Raw genomic sequence first — 22,998 nt, 5'->3', positions numbered from 1 at the left:
AAATGAATTGGCTGGAGAGGTTTCAAAAAGTAATTTATGGCATTTGCTGTTTAGGTGAAGTTGAGTGTCTTTGAAAGTACAGGTTCACAGTCCCTCACCCACAATTGTGCTATATGTAAAGAACTCTCAAAACCAAGTTTTTGGTAAAACTTACGTGATGATAACATCTGACCGGATCTGATGTGAGAATATTTATAATCAGTTTGTCCCTCTTGGTGTAAGTAGGAATAGCTTTCCTTGGGGAAAACACTAATGTGTTTGATTTCAGGGTACTACTGCAGACTCAAAAGAGGGTTTCCAGGAATGTAGTGTATATGGTATATGTACTCTATTACCATTGAAATCTAAAATATTCTGAATTTGGAAACATCTTGCCCTAATATAAGGGTAGTGTAGACTTCTATATGTTTTAAATACTGTAGTTGTAAAGAAATTGTGAGTAATTATCTTGAAACCTAAGTTGTTTTGGTTGAGTCATGAGCTCATAGTTCTCTTTTCCCATTTTGAATTCTGAAATATTCTAAACATTAAGAGAATATAGAGTGCAAATATGAATTATGAAGCATAAAATACAAACATCCATGAAATCCCTGCCCAATTGGATGAACAGAACACTAGCATTTTGAAGTTACTGTGTTTGGGTGTTGCTGCTGCTTCATCAGTCTTTCTGCATCCTCTCCTATTACCTTGGCATTTTTGTATTATTTCTTTGCTTTATTTTGTAAATTACATTTGTATATTTCCCTAAACAGTACTGTTTAGCTTTACTTATTTCTTTAACATTTAAAAAAAGTTAAAACGCATGTAGTGTGTTCTTTTGTGACTTGCTTTTTCCAGTCAAAAGTTTTATTTCTAAGATGCACCCACAATGTGGTTTATTCATTTCAGTGCTATGGAAACCAGTCTTCAGTGCTCCGCTCTATTTGATGGATATTTAGATTGTTATTCTTTTCTTTTCTACTGTTATGGATGTTGTTGCTGTGAACATCACTGGAGTCCATGTGAAGGACTAGGCTATCTGTAGGCTAGGGTATATATTTAGGAGTGGACTTTGTTGGGTTTTCAGATACGCTATTTGCAACATAACAAAGTAATGGGTAGAGTTAAAATTTCCCCCCAACATTTTATTATGGAAAATTTCCAAGTATAGTAAAGTTGAAAGAATTGATAGTGAACATCTGTATACTTTCCAACTAATTAATATTTTGCTGTATTTGCTTTATTACATCTATCAGTACGTTTATCCTTCATCCATCAGTACGTTTTTTTGTTTTTGATTCATTTAAGTTGTAGCTATCAGTATGCTTGTCTTTTAAATACCTCAGCATGCATTTCTTTCTCTTTCTCTTTCTCTTTCTTTTCCTTTCCCTTCCTTCCTTCCTTCCTTCCTTCCTTCCTTCCTTCCTTCCTTCCTCCCTCCCTCCCTCCCTCCCTCCCTTCCTCCCTTCCTCCCTCCCTCCCTTCCTCCCTTCCTCCCTTCCTCCCTTCCTTCCAGTTGGCTTTGTGCCCAGCATGGAACCCAGCATGGGCTTGAACTCACCACCCTGAGATTAAGACCTGAGCTGAGACCTAGAGTCAGACGCTTAACTGACCCAGTCACGCAGGTGCCCCTGAATAAGTTAAAAATTTTTTTAAAGTACAGTCTCCCCTACAACGTGAGGCTTGTACTAACCACCTCAAGATTAAGGTGTACGCACGCTCTCCCCGCTGAACCAGCCAGGGGCCCCTAGCGTGCATTCCGTTGAGTAGAGCTCAATATTTATTTAAGCTTTTTAAAGATTAAATTTACATACAATGAAATGCACAGATCTTAAGCGTACTATTGATAACTTTTGACAAATGTACACACCTGTGTAATACAAATCCTTATCAAGATACAGAACATTATTACTGACCCAAAAATCTTCCTTATATGGCTTTTCAGCTAATTCCACATCCCATTCCCTTAGATTCTATCACTCTTCTGATTTTTTTTTCCTACTAAAGATTACTTTAGCCTCTTGTAGAACGTCATATAAATGGAATCCTATGTAGCGTGTACTCTTTTGTATCTGGCTTATTTTATTTAGCTCAGTGTAGTTGTTGAGATTTAGCCATGTTATTGTGTATATCAACAGTTTATTCCTTTCTTAGGACTGAGAGCAGTATTCCATTATATGTATAAATCATAGTCTTTTAGCCATTTCCTGTTAATAGATATTTGGGCTGTTTTCAGTTTTTGGCTAGTATATATAATATACTTAGGCTTTTTTTTTTTTTTTAAGTTTATTTATTTATTTTGAAAGAGAGCACAAGTAGTGGAGGTGCAGAGAGGGAGAGAGAGAATCCCAAGCAGGCTCCATGCCACCAGTATGGGAGTCTGACGTGGGGGCTCAAACTCTCAAACCGTGAGATTATGATCTGAGCTGAAGTCAAGAGTCAGATACTTACCTGACTAAGCTACCCAGGTATCTCAATGTACTTTGACTGTTAATAAAGCTTGCTAAGAACAATCTTATATTAAGTCTTTATGAGGACATGTTTTCATTTCTTTTGGGTAAATACCTAGTATTGGATTTGCTAGGTCATAGGATAGGTGTGTGTTTAATTTTTAAGAGCTGCTAGAGGTAGGTGTATATGTAATTTTTAAGAACTGCCAGACTGGGGCGCCTGGCTGGCTGCTGTAGAGATTATTTAAAAATAAAATCTTAAGGAAAAAAAAAAAAGCTTCCAGATCCCTTTCCAAAGTGGTCATATAATTTTACACTCCCACAACAGTGAATGAGCATTCCAGTTCCTCCTCAACACTGAATTTTATTTTATTTTATTTTATTTTATTTTATTTTATTTTATTTTATTTTATTTTATTTCATTTTATTTTATTTTACTTTACTTTATTTTACTTTACTTTATTTTACTTTATTTTTTAAATGTTTGTTTATTCTTGAGACAGAGCATGAGCAGGGGAAGGGCAGAGAGGGAGAGAGACACAGAATCTGAAGCAGGCTCCAGGCTCCAAGCTGTGAGCACAGAGCCCAAAGTGGGGATTGAACCCACGAATTGTGAGATCATGACCTGGGCCAAAGTCAGGCACTTAACCAGCTGAGACACCCAGGTGCCCCAACACTGAGATTTTTAAATTTTAGCCACTTTGTGGGTGGGTAGTGGTATCTCGGTGTGATTTTAATTTGCATTTCTCTGATAACTAATGATAATACTTTTTCAGGCACTTACTGGCCATTTGTGTACCTTCCTTTGTGAAATATTTGTTCAAATTTTTGCTCATTTAAAAAATTTGGGTTCTTAGGGAGCCTGGGTGGCTTAGTTGGGTAAACGTTGACTTTTGATTTTGGCTCAGGTCACCATCTCACGGTTTGTGGGATTGAGCCCGATGTTGGGCCCTGTGCTGACAGCTGGAGCCTGCTTGTGATTCTGTCTTTCTCCCTTTCTCTCTGCCCTTCTCCCCCACACTCTCAAAATAAATGAAGTAAACATTAAAAAAATTTGGGGTTTTCCCCTTTATTTTTATTATTGAGTTACACAAGTTCTTATGTATCCTATATACAGTTCTTTCTCAAATATGTTTTGCCAATTTTTCCCCTAGTCTATGGCATGTTTTTTTGTTTGTTTGTTTGTTAGTTTTGTTTCAGTCAATTTTTTATGATTATTGCCTTTCCTGCCTAAGAGGCTTGCTATCCCCCTGTTACAAAGATATTCTCTTTTGCTTTCTTCTGAAAGTTTTATAATTTTAACTTTTATGTTTAGGTCTAGGATACATGTGAAGCCAATTTTAGTGTATGGTGTGAGTTAGGGGGTCAAGGTTCACCCCTCCCCCCCATATTTCCCATATCCAGTTGTTTAGATTATCCTGTACCATTTTTTTCCAGCTTTATTGATACATAACTGACATATAACATTGTATAAGTTTAAGGTGTACAGTTGACACATGTATATTTTACCAAATGTTCACCACAGTGATGTTACTTAACACATCCTTCACCTCACATATTTACCATGTGGTTGCTGCTATTTTTGTTAGTGTGAGAATATTTAAGATTTTTTTAGTAGCAACTTTCAAGTATACAATACAGTATTGTTAACTATAGTCACCACCAAATTCACCAATTTTTAATAAATACTTTTCTCATTGGATGGGTTTGGTGCCTTTGTCGAAAATGAATATGCTGATAGATGGATTTTTTTATTTGTCTCTCTACTGCTTAGTAACTACATTAAATTATTAGATACAGTTATGTCATTTAACTCATGCTCTATTCATTTGTGGGTTCTGTTATTTAACCCATGCTCAGTTTATTTATTTTTTAGTTTTAATCTTTTTACCTGAAGGAAATGGGCAGACAGCCATGGCTGAAAAACCTAGATTTTATTTTTTTGAAGGGAAGAAAGATGTAAATTTTTTTAATTATAAAAATCATATGTTCTTATTGTAAAAATCTTAGGAAATAAAGGTATAAATTCAAATAACATATATAGTCTCCCCATGTAGAGTTAAATTAACATTTTGGTATAATCTGTCTGAAAAATTAAAATATAAAAAAAGTAGAATTACATTGTACATGTGCTTTGCCATTTTTTTTTACACTTAATAATAGAAGCTTTTGTATAGTTAAATTTATCAATCTTCTCACTGAAGACTGATTTCTGACTTAGATGTTATGTTTAGGACATCCTCCATCATCAAGATTATGGTATCATATACCTCAATTTTCTTTTAGTACTCTAATGATTTTATGTTTATTACGTTTGGAATTCTGTTGGAAACTGTGAAATAGGGGTACAAAGATTTTATCAGGAGGTTTGTCTAATATTAGAGCTCCCCAAATAATAATTAGAAGCCTTTGTTTATATCTCTGTATGTATTCCTTTTACTTTTAAAAGTTTATTTATTTTGAGAGAGACGGAGAGAGCATGAGCAGGGGAGGGCAGAGAGAGGAGAGAGTCGCTAGCAGGTTCCTCCTTCAGCACAGAGCTGGACGCGGGGCTCAATATCACAACCTCGAGATCATGACCTGAGCCTAAATCAAGAGAGATGCTTAACCCACTGAGCCACTCAGGTGCCCCTATATCTTTGTATTCTTGTCTTATCACTGTCTAGTTGGAGAGTGGTGCTTGGGAGAAGAGAGAGGGTAATGATTATAGATTTGGTTTTCATTTGGGTGTCTTGAGTTTTTTTATGGAATACTACTGCAGAACTATACTTAAAAATCCTGTTCTGTGCTAACTTTCAAAAAATATATCTATAAGCTGTTAGTGATAAAGGTTACTGGTGAAGAGAATGTGGATGACTTAGGGCAGCTTACGGCTTTTGAGAAAAAACCCACAAAATAACATTTTCCGTTGGCAAGTTAGCCTGTTATTTGGAGCTTAATATTTAAATTGTGAAATCATGGTGGCATTTGGGACTCTACTAAAACTGTCTCTTTATCCTTGATTGTAGTTACTCTTCCCTTTCATCTGTACTTTTTTTCTTTAAAAATATGATTGAATCATGGAGATATATGTGTAAATTCTGCAACTGGCTGTCCCAGATGACCCTTGTTCATCTTTTTGGAAAGCATTTGGATCATAATAGTTAGCGTTTATTGTGTTTTCTCTCTCTCCCCTCCCCCCCCTTGCTCACTCTTCCTTTGTGTGTGTGTGTGTGAGAGAGAGAGAGAGAGAGGCAAAAAGGAAATACTGAGATTCATTTTTGGTTCATCTTTGATAATATTTTGGGGGAACGTTTCTCTAATTCCAAGAATGATTTTATGGTTTGCTGCTTCATTTTGGTAAGGTAGGAGTTGTTTGTTCAGATATCTGAGGTGCTTTATAATTTTTTGTTATAGTTAATTGATGACTTATTCAATATCTGATTTCCTTTATTCTTTAAGAGTTTAGGCTTTTTTAGTTATAAAGCAACTGATAGAAAGTTTCTTTATTTTCAAGAGATGATAGGTTTGGAGTGAATTTTTAACACTTTGTTGTTGGGGTGGTTTTAAATGCCATGCAGATGAATAGCAGAGCCTCCTCCAGCAGTACCTTAGATGGAAACAGGAGAACAGGGTTGGCATTATCTTAATTACCTGTATGATTATAATAAGGAATGCTTAATATGCCAAGTGTTGTCTTTTTTTTTTTTTTTTTTAATGTTTATTTTTGAGAGATAGAAAGTGCAAGCCAGGGAGAGGCGGGTGTGGAGGGGCGCGCAGAGGATCCAAATTAGGCTCTGTGCTGACAGCAGGGAGCCCGATGTGGGGCCTGAACTCACCAACTGTGAGATCATCACCTGAGCTGAAGTCCGAGGCTTAACCGATTGAGCAACCCAGGCACCCACTAAGTGTTTTCTTATATATTTCCTGGTTTTTGAGTTTACTTAGTGAACAGAATATAAGCTCTTTTAGGACATGTGTCTTTTTTGTCTTCCTGTTGTTGTGCCCTGTAGATATTTGTTGAATGAACTAACAGTTTTCTTTTAAGTAACAGGAGTGATAACCTGTAGAAATATATCCCTGCTTAAAGAAATATTAAAGTATTCCCTAAATAAACATTGTTATGTGTTCCTATCACTTATTTCTTACAATTTATAGGAAAGAGGATAAGTAAACATCTGTATATGCAAAGAGGATAAATTTAAATGGTAGAATTGGAGGTCAAGCAGGAAAAGTGAATAATGATTGGACATTTTCTGGATTGTGGTGAAACAATTTGTTTTGGAAAGGATTTAGCTGATTTTACTCAGTGTATTAGGTGAAGTTAAAGACACTTCGTGTGGGCTGCCTAGCCTTTATCGTTTATTATGTTTCTTCTGTTTCCCCTAACCCCTAACTTTTCTTCTGGTAAAATATATCCAGTTCCTTCTTATATACCTAGGTGATGCCTGCGTTGAAGCAGTGCTTCATGAATAAGGGCAGATGAAATGATGGTGAGTGTGTTCACAGTGGGGGGTGCCTGGGTGGCTCAGTCATTTGAGCAACTGACTTCGGGCTCAGGTCAGGTTCTCACAGTTCGTGAGTTCAGGCCCCGTGTTGGGCTCTGTGCTGACAGCTCAGAGCCTGGAGTCTGCTTCGGATTCTGTGTCTCCCTCTCTCTCTGACCCTCCCCTGCTCGTGCTTTGTCTCTGTCTCTCTCAAAAATAAATAAACATTAAAAAAAAAGTTTATTGTTTGTAATAATCCATCCTTCAGTAAACCCAAATGCTTGATTTTTATTGCTCCCTTTGCACTGTATTTAAAACAGCTGTAGAAAAAAAGACAGTGTAGAGTATGGTTTTTCTTCTATGTCTAAAGGTGGCCGCCATTTAGCACAGGAGAGCAGTACACAGTATCTTGCTTGTAGTAAGTCCTTGATTATTGTTGGTCGAATGATAACTACAAGCTGTAGATGTAGTGCAGTTGATAAACGTATTTCCATCTCTTCTTTGCCCTTAGAATAAGCTGTGAAATATAAGTCTGGCAGTTGAGAGTGGTCAGCAGGTGTTGAACATAGGTATCATGTTTACTAGATTTGTCAGTTCTTTTTATTGAGGTATAATTTACATAGTTTAAAATTCACTCATTTGTAAGTATACAACGTACTACTGATTTTCAGTAAATTTATAGTGTTGTGCAAACATCACAATCCATTTTCATTAACCCCCCAAAATTTCCTTGAGCATGTTTACAGTCCGTCCTTACTCCCAGGGAAGTCAGCCACTGATTTGTTTTCTGTGTCTGTAAGTTTTTCTTTTTTGGAAAGTCCATACAAGTGGAGTCATACAATATGCAGTCATTTATTCTGACTTTTTCCACTTAGCATAACATTTTTGAAGTTCATCTGTGTTGTAGCATGTATTAGTATTTTGGTCTTTTTTTTTTAAGTTTATTTATTTTGAGGGAGGGGCAGAGAGAGGGAGCCACCCAGGCGCCCCAGTAATTTGTTCTTTTTAATTGCTGACTAATATTCCATTGTATAGATATACCATATTTTGTTTATGAATTCACCATATGTGTAGACACGTGTTTTTATTTCTCTTGGCTAGATTTTAATGAGTTGGATTGCTAGGTCATACAGTATGCTTTTATATATATATATATATATATATATATATATATATATAGTTTATGCTTAACTTTTTCCTTTTTTCTTCTTTTATGCTTGACTTTTTTTTTAAGTTTATTTATTTATTTTGAGAGAGAGAGGGAGCTTGAACAAGCAGGACAGGGGCAGAGAAAGAGGGAGAGAGAGAATCCCTAGCAGGCTCTGCACTGTCAATGCAGAGCCCGATGGAGGGCTCAAACTCCCGAGCTGCCACATCATGCCACGAGCCCAAATCAAGAGTTGGATGCTTAACTGACTGAGCTACCCAGACGCCCCTCTTAATGCTTAAACTCTTAAGCAACTGTACAAAGTGGCTGTACAGTTTTCCATTCCTACCAACAAGGTACGAGGGTTCTAGTTTTTCCACATGTTCAGAGAATGCCTGGCATTGCCTATCTTTGTGATAACCAGTAACCATGATAGTGCATTTTATTTACTAATGATAAATGATGCTGAGCACTACTTCATGTGCTTGTTAATTTTGTTTTTTAATTTTTTACCAAGGTATCATGAGCATGGTCTAGTAAAAGGAGTTTCATTTCGCATCCCCCAGACCAGTTTCAGTGTTGATAAATAGAAACAAATAGATATAGATCAGAGCCCTTTATAGGTGGAATTATCCTACTGGCTAGTGTTTCCACCTGAAAGGCCCAATTAATACTCAGCATTTTTTTTTTTTTTTAAAACCTTGTTGTGGTACCTTTTGCTTCCAAGTAATGAATGAGTCTTGCTGAGCTGTATAGGCCCTGATAATGGTAGTGAAGTCTCTACTAGTTGAGTTATTTCTAAGCTACAGATCAAGTTGAAGTACTTCTGACTTAAATGTATGGCCTTTGATTGCTTCTTCATTCTGTTTTGTGCTGATATTTTCTTTTTCGTTTTTTTTTTTTTTTTGGATTATTTTGAGCATCTTGAGTAAGCTTATAAACTGATTTCTCTCATATTGACCCAACATTCATCTTTATAAACTTTTCTGTTTTACATAAAAACAAAAAATTCTTGGGGATCCTGGGTGGCTCACTTGGTTGAGCACCTGACTTTGGCTCAGGTCATGATCTGACAGTTTGTGAGATTGACCTCCGCTTTGGGCTCTGTGCCTCCCTCTCTCTTCTGCCCCCTTCTCTGCTCATGCTCTGTCTCTCTCTGTCTCTCAAAAACAAATAAACATTAACAAGTAAAAAACAATTCGTACTTTTAATTTTGTAAGTTGATTCCTATGATAGTGTTTTAATTTTTTTATAATTCATTTTATTTTTTACATTTATTTATTTTTGAGAGACAGAGACACAACACAAGTGGGGGAGGGGCAGAGAGAGAAGGAGACACAGAATCCGAAGCAGGTCCAGGCTCTGAGCTGTCAGCACCAAGCCTGATGCGGGACTTGAACTCACTGACTATGAGATCATGACCTGAGCCGAAGTCAGACGCTCAACCGACTGAGCCACCCAGGCTCCCCAGAAAGTGTTTTAAACACTATGTGTTCCACTTCACTATTGGCTTATACTTTCAGTACCCCTCTGATTTAACATACAGATACAAATGTTACTTCTTTTTTGTTCATAGGTGGCATTGGATATTGACTTGTGGGATTAAATAATGAGCAGAGGGGCGCCTGGGTGGCGCAGTGGGTTAAGCGTCCGACTTCAGCCAGGTCACGATCTCGCGGTCCGTGAGTTCGAGCCCCGCGTCAGGCTCTGGGCTGATGGCTCGGAGCCTGGAGCCTGTTTCCGATTCTGTGTCTCCCTCTCTCTCTGCCCCTCCCCCGTTCATGCTCTGTCTCTCTCGGTCCCAAAAATAAATAAAAACGTTGAAAAAAAAAATTAAAAAAATAAATAAATAAATAATGGCAGAGTTTTGGAATTTAACCAAGAGAGTTCTTTTCAGATGTAAAAGGAGCTGCCATATTTGTGCATTCTGTGTCAGGATATGACCCTACAGTTTGCCCTGTATGATTCCTTTAAAGGTTGTACTAAAAGTATGCTTATTGAAATAGAAGTTGTTAGTTTAGATTGTATTTTTTGAGTTTTTATTAAAGATAATTCCAAATGGGACTTTTTTGGGCAGAAAGGAAAATTTAGCAAAGAATTCTTTTAGTATTTAAGATGCTTTAATTTATTAAGCATGAATTTTTAAAATTTTGATTGTAGTGATAATTATTTTTCTAAAAGGAAAGTGCACTGCCATGAGCTCTGAGGCCTGCAAGATGTAGTGAAATGTGTATATATTGAAACCCTTGCAAAAATATTTCAGGTATCAAATGTGTAAACATCAGTATGATTTTGAAAAATTTTACTGTTTTGGGATAACTTACAGAGTTATAGTTTGTAGTATTTGGAAGTTTTATATACATTATATGGCCATATTTTATTGTATTGCATAGTGGATGATGTTCAAGTTGAAGTTGAATGGTTAAAAATGATGTGTTGTGATTGGCCAGTTTGCCTGTGTTGAAAGAGTCAGATTAAAAATTTTTTTTTGTATGAATCATTAGATTTTTTTTAAGGGCCACTGATCGATCATACAATCAGCATATATTGGAATTAGTGAAGATGAGAGGAAAATATGTCCTACTTCTTTTTTTTTAATTTTTTTAATGTTTATTCATTTTTGAGAGACAGAGCATGAAGGGGGAAGGGGCAGAGAGAGAGGGAGACACAGAATCCGAAGCAGGCTCCAGGCTCCAAGCCGTCAGCACAGAGCCCGACGCGGGGCTCAAACTCACAAACTGCGAGATCATGACCTGAGCCGAAGTTGGATGCCCAACTGACTGAGCCACCCAGGCACCCCAATAGATCAAACTTCTTATTTTCTTTCAGAGAAATTAGATATCAAGTCAGAAATTAGGGAAAGAGTTCATGCAAAATCTAGCCATATTGTAGCTATTTTAAATTTAGCAAAATTTGTCTGGAGTTAACAGAACATTTGGAGTCGCTTTTAAGTAACTAAGACATGAACTTTGACTCTTTGTCTTGGCTGGCTTCTCAATGATGATATTTCTCAAAATAAAATCACCAAAATTAATGTGCAGATGAAATAATGATAAACTTCTCTGAACTGTAGATGCATAGCATGATCTTAATTGCATCAACGTGAAACAGTGTGTCTTACATTTTTCCAAAAGCAATTTTAAAGAGCCTTTAATGCATTGACAGGAATTTGCATACTGGATTAAAATAAAAAGGAAATACATAGATGTATCTGGAAATTTAAAAACTTAATACCAATACAGTTTATGTCTTGGCCCTTATAGGTCATTTTCTAATTTATATCTGATAAATTCAATAGCTAAGGCAGTGGTTTAAAAATCTTGTTATACATAGCACTCAACTAGAGATCTTTAGAAATATTGATGCCTGGGGTGCCTGGATGGCTCAGTCTGTTGAGCGCCTGACTCTTGATTTTGGTTCAGGTCATGGTCTCGTGGTTTGTGAGTTTAAGCCCCATGTCGAGCTCTGTGCTGACAGTCCAGTGCTTCCTTGGGATTCTCTCTCTCCCTCTCTCTCTGCTCCTCCTAGTCTCCCCCCTACATTTTTTTTAACGTTTTTTTATTTATTTTTGAGACAGGGAGAGACAGAGCATGAACAGGGGAGGGTCAGAGAGAGGGAGACACAGAATTTGAAATAGGCTCCAGGCTCCGAGCCGTCAGCACAGAGCCCGACGCGGGGCTCGAACTCACGGACCATGAGATCGTGACCTGAGCCGAAGTCGGACGCTTAACCGACTGAGTGCCCCGGGCGCCCCTGTCTCTCCCCCCTACAAATGAATAAATAAACTTAAAAAAAATTACTGATGTCTGGCTTCCACCCCCCCAGACATTCTGATGTAACAGGTATGTAATGTGACCTGGAGATACCAGGAGTTTTAAAAGTTCCACAGGTGATTCTCAAGTGCAGAAAAGAGCAGGAACCACTGAGCTGAGAGGTGCAATATTGAAATTTAAAGATTGGCACAGAGGGCACTTGGGTCCAAAGTGTGTCTGAGAAAAGGAGAATACTTATTTCTTTTTCTTCCTTTATTTTTTGGATAAAGCTAGAAAGTCAGAATTATCTGATGGAAGTCAGAATCACACCCTGAGTACTTGGTAGAAATGGTGTCAGATCCTCTGATTTAGATTGGCCTGTGGTGAGGGCAGGGATTTGCAATTAAAAAGCATCTCAGGTGATTCAGTGCAGGGTATTCTGCAGATCAAAGTTTGAGAAACTTGTAGGTGTTGCTGCTTTTACTGACTTGACAAAACCAAAAACAAATAATCCAGATCTCTTTGGCACACAGAATTGTATATGTGGAAAAGGCTGGTGAATGGAGGGATGCCAGATTTTCTGAAATATCAAGGGTCATCACATTTTCTGTCTTCTTTTAGGGCTCCGTAGGAGTCAGACCAAGGTTTTTCTTTTTCTTATTTTAGAAGGAAATTTAATTGCTTTGCTGAGCTTTTCTGAAGGGAGAATCAGACAAGATAGACCAAATAGAAATGAAAAACAATTTTTATTGTGGTAAAATATACATTGTATAAAACTACAATGTAGGAATGTTATTGCATCATACCCTTTCATGAGAAATGTAGTCTACAGAGACTTATTGATTGGCCTGGAAAATACATAATTTTGATGTTTCACATTTAATAAATGGCAACAGGGAAAATAGTGGCAGCCTGTTTAATCACTGACAGTGATTTTATTCAGAAGGAAAATTTCACTAGAAATGTATGGTCCTTCAGAGCATAGCACCTAAAACAGCATGGTATGTGTATCTGTGAATGTACCTGTGTTTAAAAATTAGTAAAAGCATACAAAAATTATTTTATGGTCCCTTTAAAAGCAAGCAAAAAATAAAATGCTATAAAATATTCAAAGTCTTTATATTAAACTATTTTGAAATTTCATTTTCAGAGCAGCCTTCAGGTTATTGGTTACATTATGTAACATTCGTGTTAACATGTTTCTGTTTAGATTTTTTTACTGCACATTCTTTGCAGTTATGGCTCTTCACATCATTGAAAATTAGAGAAAACCAGACAATTCATACATAGTGGATAAGTTGTCCATATTTTTCATTCTCTTCAGCATTCTATATCAGACTTCCTCTTGTGTGTCTATTTTAATTTTGTGGTTAAGGAGTATGTAGGTATTTTAGAAATTTGAAAATTTGCATTTACTGATTTTTGTTATAGTTATAGCTATTAGAGGAATGGCAGTTGTGATTTTTGTTTTTTCTTTTAGTATTTGAAATCTTTAGCAGCTCACTTTTTATAGATTCTGTCTTGTAGTTAATAAGATTGTATACTCTGGTGGTCAAGGCAATATTAATTAATATTTATGAGACTATAGAGTGACATACAGTATCTTTAAAGCTTTAAAGATTTGTGGCAGTTTATACTTTAAAATCTGTCCATCCTTTCCAAATTATTAGTGAATAAGATAACTAAAATGTGAAACAAATCTGCAACTGGGTGGTCCTTCTTTCACTGACTAATATACTTCAGTTATCTTTAAAAGTTTGTTATATGTGGGGCACCTGGCTGGCTTACTCAGTGGAGTGGGGGGGCTTTTGATTTCGGGGTTGTTGGTTCCAGCCCCATGTTGGGTGTAGAGATTACTTTAAAATCTTAAAAAAAAAAAAAATGTTTGCTACATGTGACTGACTTATTAACATTTCATTGGAAGTATTTTTTCAAATTTAGAAACATTTTGCAATCTGGTCATTAGAATCCTAATCCGTAATACCTCAGTGTTGCACACAATGTTCCAACATTTCTAAAAAGTTAGCAAAATGCAGTTTAATTTTAGACTTCATGATTTGTGATATCATGTCCATGCTGAAGCATTCTGAGGCATTAATTCAGTTTTAGCCATGGAATATATATTTCATGATTACAACAGTTAAAATAGGACTATGTTTTGTTAATGTTTTTATATTCTGGCTAAACAAGAATTTAGTCATAAAAGCAAGATGTTTACATTATAGAAGAATGAGAAAGCTCACTCAAAGGATTTTGCTGGTAGTTCTGGAAGACAATTTATGCAAATTTTTTTTCTGTAAAAGCATATATTTTTGTTAAAAAGGAGAAGCTGTAAAATTAAAAATTTTGAGGGCATTACTGAAAACAGGCTTTCCATATTGAAGACATTTCCAGAATAGAACAAGGGATGATACAAATAAAACTAAATTTAGAACGAATAAAAGGAAACTCTAGTAAAAATTGGCATATGATATTTCCTACAGAGGGAGGCCATAAGTAAGACACTGAATACATTTTTAACAAGTTAGTTACTCAGTTTTTGGAGGAAACTTGGTATGAGGGGATTTTTATAACTTTTATCATAGGTAAGTTAATCTTTTAAGATTATATGGAGAATGTAAGTTGCTGGCATAATATTTTACTGTGCTACTTTTTTCCCCTCTTATAAACAGAATCGTCCAGTCTGGTTCAAGTTATAACAAGTATGTGAAATGAAAGTGTAAGAATCTGAAAAGTAGCATACTAATTGCAGATAAGTTTTTGTAAGCAAAATTCCATTAAAATAAGTTCATAAAATGGATCCAGTTTAACCTGTATTAATACATGAAAAAACAAATTAATTGTTTTCCTTAAGATTTTTTGTTTGTTTATTTAGGGTAGTAAAGGTGGAAAAAAATGAAGGGAAGTGCCTTGATAATTTTCAAGTGTTTTCTTTAGAAAAAGAAACAGCGGTATATTGGCAAGAACACTGGATTGGGGTCAGAAGAGCTAAGACTGGTATTAATTAATTACGTGTTTTATTAATTATCTTCTTGACTATGATAATTTATAAGACTATATCTGTCTTTCTCAAGGAGATGTGAAGATTAAGTTCAGTGGGAAGCTAATTCTATGTATTAGTGTTCTGTAAACTGTGCCGAACTTAAGCTTTTTTTTTACACACAGATGAACTCTCTGTAAAATAGGCTAAGTTGCATATGTCTGTAACTGTCTTCGGAAAGGTATGTGCAAACAGTCAGTCTCCTGATGTTAGCCTGTTTTTCCCCAAAATGGTAGCACATTATTTGACACATGTTAGGTTCTCTAAAGTATCAAATCACTGAATAAAAATTAGCATATTTATTTTTTAATTCACAGAGGATAATTAGTTTCATTGGGTGAATATTTGCATATATTCATTTTTTGGCTTCTTGTATTCCAGGTGTCAATTTTTCTCAGCTAAGGTTTATTCTTTTAGAGTAGGTATGATATTGAACTATGAAAACAGAGTCTGGTGTTGTTAAGTGATGTTAAATTTCAGAAATCCTAGAATATAACTACTAGGAAGAGTCATGACAAAATTTTTAAACCTTTGCATTATTCACTTGGAAAAGTGTTTTAAATAAGGCTTAAAAGAACATTTGGGTTTTACCAGATGTTTTTATCTGTGGCTTGAATTTAGCAACTTTTGGCCTACTTTTAGTGACAAAAGTGAGCTTAGCAACAGCTAGCAGGATGGTTTGGAAGATGTAAACTGCAGGTATTATGCCGTATTACCTCTGATACCAATTCTGGTCCGTAAGTATACCAGGGTAATTATAATTTTATCATGTGGGAAAATACATACAAGTAGCATAATAGCATATGTTATCATTCTGTATTGATGGCTACTATAATTAGTAACTGTTTAATTTCCTTGGGTCATGTAATTTTCAAAGCTGATTTTGGGGTGGGTCTGGCTAACAGAGCAGGGTCTTATTACATAAGTCTGTTGTCAACTCTTTGCCAACCTCGTGGAATAAGAATTTGTATTTCTGTAGGCTAGGAAAAACAGTAGCATCTGGGTATAATTAAAATGGATATGGGGAGAAACCTATATGGGAGTAGCTACTGTTACAATGATACATTGTATACTTTCCCTGTTGTGGCATTTATGAATTAGGAAATGAATTTTATCTGCTTCTACTTTTTTTATATCTCAGTGTTTTTTCTTAGAATAGAGAGACTTCAGCATAGACTATTTTTAAAAATCTCTGCGTCTAGTGTGGGGCTCAAACTCACAACTTAGAGATGGAGAGTCGCACGCTCCACTGACTGAGCCAGCCAGGCGCCTCTAGCAGGGAAAAGTCCTGATTGGGTTTCTAGCTCACAGATGATGGGCTTTGGGGGAATAGACTTCTGTCTTCAGAGATGTGAAAAGGAAGAGAGTGAGCAGGACCAGAGATAGAGGCAATCATCCTTTTGCCCATGACTTAATATGCTATGTTCTTTTATTTACTCTCTGCCTCTGTCTCTAATGGGAATGCTCCCTCTCATTCTCTGCTTACAGAAAACCAAGCAAAACAAACTTCATTTTTAAAATTGCAAAAGTAATACATGCCTCTTTCATGTATTTATTTATTTAATTTTTTACTTTTTATTTTTTTTAGATTTTTTAATGTTCATTTTTGGGAGAGAAAGAAAGAGCACGAGCAGAGGAGGGGCAGAGAGAGAGGGAGACATGAAGTGGGCTCCTGGCTTGGAGCTGTCAGCACAGAGCCCGACACGGGGCTTGAACTCATGAGCTGAGAGATCATGACCTGAGCCAAAGTCGGATGCTCACCGACTGAGCCACCCAGGCGCCCCAGTACATGCCTCTTTTAAAAACTAAAATTGCAGAAGTGAATATACAGTATAGTTCTCTCTTAGCTCGTCTCCTTGATCTGTCTTCAGAAACAACTACTTAAAAAAATTTTTTTTAATCTTTATTTTTGAGAGGGAGGGAGGGAGGGGGAGAGAGAGAGAGAGAGAGAGAGAGAGAGAAAGCAGGGGAGGAACAGAGAGAGAGGGAGACCCAGAATCTGAAGTTGGCTCCAGGCTCTGAGCTGTCAGTACAGGGCCTGATGCAGGGCTCTAACTCCCAACGGTGAGATCATGACCTGAGCGGAAGTCAGCCGCTTAACCGAGTGAGCCCCCCAGGCGTCTCTGAAACAACTGCTTTAGAACACATCAATGTGTCACTTTTCTTGTGCCTATAACAGTATAATGGTATTTCATTTTCCTTTTTTTCCTGCATATAAAAAACATGAATACTTAACAGGGTTTTTTTTTTTTTGGTAACCAAAATGCAACTATATCATATCTATCATACTTGCTTTTTTTCATTTACTTGGAGAGTAAATCCAATCAGAACCTATAATTCATCCAGTTCTTTTAAGGAGTATTCCATTGTCTGGATTTGCCATAATATTTTTTTATTAAAAATTTTTTTTTAAGTTTATTTATTTAGAGAGAGTGCTCTTATGGAATCATGAGATCGAGATCATGACCTGAGCTGAAATCAAGAGTTGGACACTTAACCGACTGAGCCACCCAGGTGCTCCCGGATTTGCCATAATTACTTTACTGTTTCACTATTAATAGACATTTAGGTTGGGTTCTTCTATTGTAAACATTGCTGCAGTAACATCACTAAATATTTTTGTGCATATGTGAATATTTCTGTAGATTTCTAGAAATGGAATTGTTAGAGCATGTGCACATTTAAAATTCCAAAATAATCTCAATTGCCTTTTTTAGAAGTAAATTGAACTCTCTCAATAGTAGTGAGAATACACATATTCCCATATCTTTGCTAGTTGAATATCATGAATCTTTTACATTATTTGCCAGGCTCATAGGTGAAAACTCAGTAGCTCCTTTTGTTTTTTTAAGATGCATTTCAGTATTTGATTACTAATGAGATCGAGCACTTGTTAGTCATAGTTGTAATTCTTTTTAAAGATCCATCTCAAATATATTTTCTCTGTGAGGTCTTCTCTAATTCTTCTCCCTTTCTCTAACTCCAGGCAATGATTTTCTTTCTCGTCTCTGCCCTCATAATATTCTCTGTTGTAAGTTATTAGAATCATCATGTATTATGATTATTTACCTCTTATATACCAGACCATGGGCTCTCATAAGGTTGTGACCATGTAGTATTCATTGTTTTTCTAAATTTTGGATATCAGTTTATTGGAAATTTGGGAACTAAAACTAGTTTTTAGGCAATGGGGCATAAATGTTTTAAAGGTAATTTCTTTTTTTCCCTCTTAGTTTATTTGACATAATAATTGACATACAGCACTGTATAAGTTTAAGGCACACGACGTAATGGCTGGACGTAAATGTAGTTCTGTAGTATCATCTTTATGTCTCTGCCCGGTGTCTATCTAGCACAGAGCGTATATGTAGCATTTAGTATTTGTTTAGGAAGCTTTATTAAATGGTTTGTCTGATTCCAACTGGGAGTCTATATGTAAGGTTTGCTGTCTTCTTTTTTGGAGGTGGGGGGAGGGTTGGCTCTTAATGGTAATGGTTCTAGGACACCCCTTTGTTTTACAAACGAGGAATTAAGTCTGAAGTCTAAGTCTAATGTCTTATCTGGTTAATGAGATATTTTTATTTCTTTATCGTACCCTACGAGGTGTTTTGAAACAGCACAGCTCCAAACAGGGTTACTTATGGTCAAGGACAAATACTGATTTCTACTAAGATAGATGGCAAGCTTTTCTCAATTCTTATGGGTTAAGCCTAACCAGTGGGACTTTTGCCTGATAGTCTTGGCTTGTAGCCTTAAACCAATACAAATTATCCAGACTTCATTTGGCTCCTTCCAAAGAATTATGAGTCTTATGACACACTAGACATAGACTTTTCTAATTGCTAGCACTGGCTGACTCTTGAGAGGCCTGATGCCTTTTCTTTTAGAGAACTCCTAAAACCTGTCCTCTTAGCCACTTTCCCATGAAGTGATCCCACCAAATCCCACTTCATGTATTTTCATGTATCGCCCAAGATACAAGTCATTATACACATCTCTTCTCACTCTTGTTCCCTCACCTGTTCTTCCCTTCCTTTTCAAGTATTTCTCACCCTTGTTCTAAAGTTAAACATAATCACTTGCATCTTCAAACTCTTTGCTGAATGATACTTAAAAATTTTTTTTTTTTTTAATGTTTATTTTTGAGACAGAGAGACACAGAGCGTGAGCAGGGCAGAGGCAGAGAGAGAGGGAGACACAGAATCAGGAGCATGCTCCAGGCTCTGAGCTGTCAGCACAGAGCCCGACGTGGGGCTCGAACTCACAAACTGCGAGGTCATGACCTGAGCCAAAGTCAGACGCTCAACCGCCACCTAGGCGCCCAATGTTGAATGTTACTTTTATCTTTGTTTAAGTAGTAACACCTGTCTTCTTTTTTTAAAAAAGTTTTTAATGTTTATTTTTTGAGAGAGCGCGCAGGAGCAGGGGAGGGGCAGAGAGAGAGGGAGGCTCCAGGCTCCGAGCTGTCAGCACAGAGCCCGATGCAGGACTCAAACCCACGAACCGTGAGATCATGACCTGAGCCAAAGTCGGACGCCCAAGTGACTCAACCACCCAGGCGCCCCAACACCTGTCTTCTTCCTAAGGGAGAGCCTTCTCTAGTGGAACTTGTACCTTCTTTTATTCTCTACAGATCCCAGTTAGGAAAGGATAGGAGGTGGTTTCCTTTTTATCTTGTACTGCAAGGTAGTACCTTGTAGCAACAAGAGGGTAATACCTTCTTGTTAGAATTGCCGTTGTTGAGTCTCATGTAGTTGGGGTATACTGTAGTTGGGGTCTCTGCTTGCTCATCGAAGACACAGACTTCTGACTCAGTCTTCCTTTCCGTGCAGGGCTGTGCCACCATTCTAGGTGAATCAGTGTTTATGTGAATAGAATACCCAGGAACCTGGCTTCACAGTTCTCTCATCTTCAGTGGAGCTCTTCACTTAACTCATTTACTTACTCTCATGAAGCTACTGTGGACCTTACCATTACCTGAAACCAGTTTTACCTTTGAGATCATTAATTGAAACATCCTGCCCCTGAGCTCTTACCCTTTTATTAAACGTATTCATTGATGCTTTTGAGATAATAAGCAGGTAAGAATCCATTGTCCATTACTTCAGACCTCTTGCCAGGATTCTCAGTTTCCTTGCCCCGTTGAATTTCTGTCATATGCATCTGCACCTAGATTTTGGATTAGTTTGTTTCTTTGGCCTGCATAAAAGGTTGTTTGTTGAGCTCTGATGGAGAAAAAAATTACTACGCAGATTGGTGGTTCTGTGAATTTGTGGTCTCTGTTTCTTGTAAGAGCTGTCAGGGTGGCAGAGCAATTCTGTCATTCTCCGTAGGGTCTGTTTTAAACATTCTTTTCTTTCTTTGAACAAAGTATGCTCTACAGATGGTCTTCTCCCTTCATGAGAAGATAGAAGCCATCAAAGGAGATCTCTTAAATTTCCTGTTACTTGACTCACGAGTTTATCTCCTCTGTACCATTTGTTCTTCCTTTTCCTTCTGTTATAGTGGATGAGGTGTCCGTCATTCTGTCTCAGGCTGATTCTCCAACTGTGTTTGGATCTCATTCTCTCCTTCCGTTGCTTAATTCTCTTTGTCTTTCATCTTTCTTTTAATTTGGATTCTTTTTCATTTGGCTGAACTTGTTCAAATGTGTCACCTAAAACAAAAACAAATGACCCCTAGAAAGGAATCTCGATTCTTTCTACCTTTTGCCCCTTCCCCTCAGCAAAACAAACTCTGCTGTCTCACTTTCTGTTCACTCCTTGGTCTGCTATAATCTCCCTCCCATCCTCTCCCATCACTAACACTGCTCACTGCAAGATCATGCTGATTTCCTTGCTGCGAACACCGTCATTTTTATCAAATGTTCAGAAGTACTTGACATTTCTCAAATTGCCCTCTCCTCTTGGCTTTGACGATATTACTCAGAGCATCTTCAGCTGTTTCTCTCAGGCTTTGCTTTCTCTTCCACTGCTAAATGGCAGCTTATTATTTTTTTACTCATTCTTTGACTTCTTAAGCTTGTGTCTATTTTGGGGACTCTCTTTATCATTTATATGTTGATAATTTCTGTTTTTCCATCTGAAAGCTTACCTCTGAGCTTTAGGTCCTACATCAGCTAGGCATCTCCCCTTGGATATACCAGAGATACTTCAAGATCAACATATCTACAATATTATTTTTCCCCCTTTGCTTTCAGATCTCCTTCATTTCCTGTGATCTTAGACTCAGTAATGCCACTATCCATCTAGCTTGGATCAAGCAAGAAATCTGGCTATTTGGGTGTGTCATCCTTGACCTCCCATTCAGTCAGGCCCCAAATCCTGTCAGTGTTGCCTCCAACATGTGATTTACTTCTCTCCCATCTGACTGTTACTTTCCCACTTCAAGTGACCATCATATTTTTCTTAGGTTGTTAAGATATTCTCTTCCCCATTATTCTTTCCTAGCTTTCTATCCATTTTCTACTCTCCCACCAAACTACTTCTTATAAGATGCAGATCTAGTCATATTATTCCAAAATTCAGAGTACTTAAATAACTAATTTCCTATTTATTCAGGGAAAGTTCAAAATGCTAATAGTTTCTTCAAGAGTAATAACCTGAGTTTTGACTTTTCCAACCGTATCTCTTGTAACTTCTCTTCTTCCTCCCAAATTTTATCCATATTAATAAATAACTTCATTTGAAGCTGCTTTCTTCTCATTTCCAAGTTTTTTTTTTTGTTTGTTTATTTTTTGTTTTTTGTTTTTTAAACATGTAGATCTCTGCCTGGAATGAAAGTACTAACCCCAAATATTACTAATATGCGGTATGTGGAAATACTTCTGCCTCATTGTCCTTAGTTTGGTTTGAACTCAGATTTTGGATGGAGAAGACAAATATGTATTTACAATGATATTTTTTAGAAACTGACCTAGTTATGTATTTAATTATAACAGATGGTTGGTTTATAGAAATCAAAAAGAGGATTTCCTTACAGGAGCGTTCCAAGTAGGGGTTGCCAGTGTGAACTCATGCTTCTTGTGAGATATCTGTTATGAGAAGTGCATATAAAATATAGCTAATGGAAAATGGTAATATAAATGCTGTACATAAAATTTTCTTTAAACTATAGAAGATAGATATTTTAAATTCTTAATGATAGGTACTTGAAACAGCACATTGAATACAGGGTCTTTTATGATATATCATTAAAAGTTATTGTGATGATACTGTTAGCAAGACATGTAGTTCTCGTGCTTGCTTTCGGCAGCATGCATACTAAAATTGGAACAATACAGAGATGATTAATGTGGCCCCCGCACAAGGATAACAAGCAGATTCGGGAAGCACTCCATATTTTGTCACTATATTGTACACCTGAAACTAACATAACAGTGTATGTTAATTCTACTGGAAATAAAAAAAGAGACATGTAGTTCTTACCATGTGCCAGGCACTGTTCTGAAGTGCTTTATTAATTTGTTAGATTTCTGTTTCATTTTCTAGTCACATCAAAATGACATGTTCTTTAGAAATATTCTTTCTTTAGAAATACTTAGTTTTCAAACATTTAAAAAATATTATGACCTTCTAAGTAGAACAGTTACTTGCCCATTTTTTGCAAACATAATGAAAAATGTGTTACCTGTCTGTGCTAAAGTCGTATTAAAGTCAGAAAGTCTGAGTAGCCTATATCCATTAGTATAGTCTCATCAATTCTATGAGTAAAGGTTTTATTTATTCCGTAGTGAAAAGATTTAATGTTTTAACATTTTTGTGTGTTGTCTCACTTGATGTGACAATCTGTGAAATACGTAGGGCAGATGTTATTCTTCCTATTTTCGTGAATGAGGACACTGAGGTTTGGAGAGGCTAAATAATTTGCTCAAAGAAATACAGCTAATAAATGGAAGAGCTATGAAAGGATCTGTGCTGAGTTCTAAGGTAGTGTCCTTTTCTCTTCTCATTATTATGCTTATTTTCTAAAGTACAAACTTGAAACTCTGTATAAGAAATTGGTAGCTGTTAGTTTTGGACAAGCTGGATGGTTATTTTAGAAAAGTAATTAATATAAAATGTTCTAACATTAAAAGGATTTCAGATTTTAGAGTATTTTTAAAATCAGTGATTGTTCAACTTTTTCTCCCCCACATCTTCTTAGGTTTAGGTTGAGCCTCTCC

The 22,998-nt window shown here is 36.6% G+C and overlaps 1 protein-coding gene and 1 non-coding gene across 6 annotated transcripts in view; both read left to right on the top strand.

Annotated features, from left to right (window-relative positions):
* The window catches only part of ROCK2 (Rho associated coiled-coil containing protein kinase 2), a 141,314-nt gene that overhangs the window by 4,489 nt on the left and 113,827 nt on the right, over positions 1 to 22,998 (top strand). The window lies entirely within an intron of this gene.
* Positions 22,072 to 22,179, top strand: LOC112864418 (U6 spliceosomal RNA). Its single transcript, XR_003223964.2, has one exon. It is a non-coding gene; the product is annotated as a U6 spliceosomal RNA (small nuclear RNA).

Source organism: Puma concolor, chromosome A3 (assembly GCF_028749965.1).
Source record: "Puma concolor isolate L17-30 chromosome A3, mPumCon1.1.hap2, whole genome shotgun sequence".
Classification (NCBI taxonomy): domain Eukaryota; kingdom Metazoa; phylum Chordata; class Mammalia; order Carnivora; family Felidae; genus Puma; species Puma concolor.
The sequence above is the reverse complement of the archived record's forward strand: the minus strand, read 5'-3'. Positions and strand labels throughout refer to the sequence as shown.